Here is a 5,629-nt window from a genome sequence, read left to right as displayed (position 1 = left end):
CATATGATGTGATACTGGGACGATATTTTCCTAATTTTGGAAAACTAGATAGAAAACATAGTAAATTGGAAATGCACACTGAAAACTGTAAGCCAGAAGTTGCCTCGATCCCACAACTAGAGCTAAAAGTAGACCTGGTTCCAGTTGAGTCGACAGTGAAGGTTTTGGTTGGGGAAAATTAAACTGAAAACATAGGGGTGGAATGTAGTGACGTAGATGACCCTATGGAGGGTGAGGAACCCAGCACTAGCAGGGTGGGTGAGAATCCATTCATAGAGACCCCTGAAGCTGACAATGTAGAAGTGTCAGTGTTAGAGGGACTCCCCACTGATTTTGGCAGCGCACAGGTGCGAGATCTCACTCTACACTATGCTAAAGAAAATGTGAAGGTAGTAAATGGGACCCCTATGACTACTGCAGACCCGCCAACAGCTTATCCTTATTTTATGGTAAAAAATGACCTATTGTACCGTGTAAATAAGATAGGGGTGGACATTGTGGAGCAATTGCTAGTTCCCACCCCATTCAGACGAACAGTTCTCAATCTGGCACATGGGCATATCCTGGGGGGACATCTGGGGATGGACAAAACCAAGGATAGACTCCTGAGGAGGTTTTACTGGCCAGGCGTACATGCAGACGTGACAGAACATTGTAGCTCATGTCCTGAATGTCAACTACATGCTCCTAAACCAGCCTTCAGAAGCCCACTGGTCCCTTTGCCCATCATAGAGACCCCCTTTGCTAGGATAGCTATGGATGTGGTGGGACCTCTCCCGAAATCAGCCAGAGGGCATCAGTATATACTGGTTATTTTGGATTATGCCACCAGGTACCCAGAAGCCATTCCACTGCGGACCATGGCTTCAAAAGGTATTGCAAAAGAGCTAATGTTGATGTGTAGTAGGGTGGGGATACCGAGGGAGATATTAACAGATCAGGGCACACCCTTTATGTCTAAGGTTATGACCGATCTGTGTAAATTGTTGCAGGTTAAGCAGTTGAGAACATCAGTCTACCACCCACAAACAGATGGGTTGGTTGAGAGATTTAATAGGACCCTGAAGTCCATGCTAAGAAAGGTAATCGATAAGGATGGGAAAAATTGGGAATTCATGCTGCCCTACTTGATGTCTGCCATTAGGGAAGTCCCACAGGCTTCCCTGGGCTTTTCGCCTTTTGAACTGTTATATGGGAGGCACCCCAGGGGGATATTAGACATAGCCCGTGAAACGTGGGAACACGAGTCCACTCCTTTCCGGAGTGTAGTCGAGCACATCAATGCTATGCAAGAGAGAATAGCCACAGTCACTCCCATTGTGAGAGAGCACCTAAGGCAGGCACAGGAACACCAACAATTCGCCTATAATCGTCAGGCTACACTGAGGGTGTTCCAGCCTGGTGATAGGGTGTTGGTGTTGGTTCCCACTGTAGAATGTAAATTTCTGGCTACGTGGATGGGACCTTATGAGATTATAGAGCGAATACGGGAAGTGAACTATAAGGTTCAGCAACCCGGCCGCCGACCCCCAGAACAAATATATCATGTCAACTTAATAAAAGCCTGGAAGGACAGGGAAGTGTTGATGTTGACTTACCCCCCTCAGCCACTAGGGACACCGAAGGTGAATATTGCAGCTGCCTTGTCACCTGACCAGTTGAAGGAGGTGAACGACTTGATAATACGTAATAGGGAAGTTTTCTCAGGCATACCGGGGCGTACCCATTTAGTCTCTCACAACATTGTGTCTCTCCCAGGAAAGAAGGTAAATATGAGGCCTTACAGGGTACCAGAAGCTCGCAGGAACACTATTAGAAATGAGGTTAAGGAAATGCTGGAGGCAGGGGTTATTGAAGAATCCCACAGTGAGTGGTCCAGCCCTATAGTCATGGTTTCCAAACCTGATGGCTCCTGGAGATTCTGTAATGATTTTAGAAAGGTTAATGAAATTTCAAAGTTTGATGCATACCCAATGCCCCGAGTAGATGAATTGTTAGAGAATATTGGGAATGCTCACTATATTTCAACTATTGACTTAGCCAAGGGCTACTGGCAGATTCCCTTGACCCCGGGTGCCAAAGAAAAAACAGCCTTTGCAACCCCAGATGGTCTGTTTCACTACACAGTGATGCCCTTTGGCCTGCATGGTGCTCCTGCCACCTTTCAAAGGTTGATGGACCACATACTTAGACCACACAGGACGTATGCGGCAGCATATTTAGATGATGTGGTCATTCACAGTCCAGATTGGGAATCACATTTGTCTCAGCTCCAAGCGGTATTGGATTCAATACATGCAGCAGGCCTGATGGCTAATCCAACCAAATGCAATTTGGGGTTGGAAGAGGCCAAATACTTGGGCTATACAGTAGGGAGGGGTATGGTGAAACGCCAAATATCCAAGGTTGAAGCCATAAACTCTTGGCCTAGGCCTGTCAATAAAAAGCAGGTTAGGGCATTTTTAGGGTTAACTGGGTATTACCGGAGGTTTATTCCCAACTATGCTACCTTAGCGGCCCCTCTGACTGATATGACTAAGGCTACAGAACCCAATATGGTTAGATGGGGTGATACAGCAAACCGGGCTTTCCGGAGCCTACAGGAGGCGCTCTGCCGCAACCCTGTTTTAATGGTACCAGACTTTCAGAAAGAATTTATAGTCCAGATGGACGCCTCTGAGGTGGGGATCGGAGTGGTTTTGTCCCAAAGAATGGGTGATCACGAACACCCGGTGTTGTTCCTTAGCAGAAAGTTGGAATCCAATGAAATAAATTATTTGGTAGTTGAAGAAGAATGTTTGGCAGTGAAGTGGGCTTTGGACAGTCTTCGATACTATTTGTTGGGCAGGCACTTCACCCTGATCACTGACCATGCCCCCCTCACTTGGATGCATCGTTCGAAAGACAGGAATGCCCGTGTGATGAGGTGGTTTTTGAGTCTCCAACATTTTCATTTCACCCTGCAGCACAGGCCAGGGAAGGCCATGGGGAATGTTGATGGGCTGTCCCGGGTGCATGCTTTTTTGCGGCTGTCGCTCGACCTATGGGGTCGCAGCTGGGGGGGAGGATGTGGGACAAACCAAGGGGCAGGGTCATACATGGCAGACATGTCAGGCCAGGTCTGCTGCAAGGTCTGCACTCTAGGGAAGAAAACCGACCCTAGACAACTACACTCCCCAGAAACCCTCAGGCAGCCTAATGTGGTCACTTGGTGCTACTTCCTCAATTATTCACCAAGTATATAAGGCGGAAAGATAGAGTCAAGCTAGAAGGTCAGGCCAGAAGCTAGTTTGATTTCTGTTTGTTATTTACGATGAGAACCTTGGAAACAATGTCAAACGGTATGACCTACGTGCCTGTTCCCTAAAACCATGTGTAGACCTATGGACTCTGTTCTATAATGATATATGTTCTGCTTAGTTAGCCTTTAAGATAACATAGTAATGACTTTCTAGCATGTATGCATGTATGTATGTATATATATATATATATATATGTATGTATGAATGTATGTATGTCCAATTGCTTTGACAATACAAATGAATTGAATTGAGAGGGAGAGAGAGAGAGAGAGAGAGAGAGAGAGAGACAGACAGACTGAAAAACAGACAAACAGACACACACACACACACACAGACATACACACACACACACAGAGCCAGCCAGCCAGCCAGCTCAGCGATGACATCACGAGCCTCTCTCAGCTGACTGCTATGACATCACAGAGCACGTACATTCCGTTGCTTGCCGTCTGACAACCACTCAGTCACCGCCAGCCAGACTGGCTGGCTGGCTGGATGTGGGGGATGCTTGCTGCTGCTGCGTACCTTAGCAAGCTTATTTGCTTGACCGGCCTTCCAACTCCTCTGCCCACATGCCCACCTATGCCCGATCTGCTGTTCACCTGGTCACAGCTCCGCCCCAACAAGGCAGATTCTCCCAAAAATGGTACAAACTGATCCACGTTCCCCTCCACGGAAAGCTTTAGCCCAAAATAAGGGACAAATTCTGTAACAACATAATGGATGCCCACCCAACCTGTGACAAAACTGAGAAAAAAGAAAAACGCCAGTCCTCCTGGGGGAGGGACACACAGCCACCCTGGCTGCCCAATATGTCAGCGCCTACCACAGCCTGAGGAACACAGTGACACACGAGCACCGGCTGTAAATATAATGTAAATACTTGTTTGTTATGCATGTCATTGTATTTCAAAAAAGGAATCTGGAAATAGTAAACCTATTTTCTTTATCTGTATGTATTAAAGATCACATTTTTTTACATTTTCATTTTCTGTACTTCATTACATCTTATTGTGATTCATAATTCTATTATTTATTTTCCGTGTAGATGTATGTATGTATGTATGTATGTATGTATATGTATGTATGTCCAATTGCTTTGACAATACAAATGAATTGAATTGAGAGGGAGAGAGAGAAAGAGAGAGAGAGAGAGAGAGAGAGAGGAATATGAGCTCCTAAAAAACATTTGTTTTTATACATAAGCGGATTTAATTTGTCATTTACAAATGAATATATAGCACTATAAACATACACAGAAGACATGGAATAGAAATTCAGAAGAAAAAGTATTCAAAAAATAATAATTTTAAGAAAAACACAAAAAGAAGAAAGCAGAGAGACAGTTCAGGAAGAAAAGTCAGAAAAGAAAAGCTGAAGACAAGAATTGGAGGTAAGACCTTTCACCTATAGAGACAAATAATTAAACAAAAAAATATGTATTAATAAAATAAATAAGCATTCTCAGTAGTTGACTCAGCCAATGAAAATGCAGAGCTCCAATTTGAATAGAGTGACAGTAGGAGAGAGCCCAACTGCCACTGAGACTGATACAAATCTATCGAACAGCAGTCTGACTGCAGAGCTGCCTTTTGAAATCCGATACCCTGAAGACATTCGCTCTGCACAGGCTAAGAAGGACTACAAACAAGCTGTGATGAGAGCATCTCCTGAGACCCTCATCCTAGACTACACCGGTAAAGGAGAAAACAGGGTCAAGAACAATCTACTGTTCTACACCGCCTTTCACAAAACCCTGTGCCAGACATACCCCAATAACAACAAGAGGGGCATTAGCAGAGGCAGGCAGATCTCAGTGCTGGTAGAGAAAGACACAGACAGTGTGATGCTCACTTTTAATGTATACCACAACGGGACCATCATGGTGCAGGACAGCGAGAGCAGCCTGGACCAATTATCTCTCGGCTTCCACACCTCAAAGCAGCAGACTGAGGTAGAGAAACACGAGCCAGAGCCGGCCACCCTGCAGTCTGCCCCCAGCCACACGGAGCCAGACAGTGCCCCATCTCCCACAGACTGCCCCCCTGTCTCCCCAAAACTCTCCAGCAACATTAAAACACTAAAGGAATGCCTATCAGTGCTGGAGCTGAAGTTTGCGGAGTTCAGGGACTAAAGATGCACCACAAGGCTGAGATCCATAAGCTGAGAGCAGCAGTAAGAGACCAGGAGGAGCAGAGCCAAACCCTGAGGACGGAGCTGCACAGAGCGAGGGAGGAGCTGACCAGGACACCCCAGCACAGCCAGCTGAGGAGCCTGCAGAGCCAGCTGGAGAAGCTAAGAGAGGAGCACAGAGACTGCACTGCACT

The sequence above is a fragment of the Amia ocellicauda genome, unplaced genomic scaffold, assembly GCF_036373705.1.
Source record: "Amia ocellicauda isolate fAmiCal2 unplaced genomic scaffold, fAmiCal2.hap1 HAP1_SCAFFOLD_26, whole genome shotgun sequence".
NCBI lineage: Eukaryota > Metazoa > Chordata > Actinopteri > Amiiformes > Amiidae > Amia > Amia ocellicauda.
This window is presented reverse-complemented; position numbering follows the sequence as displayed.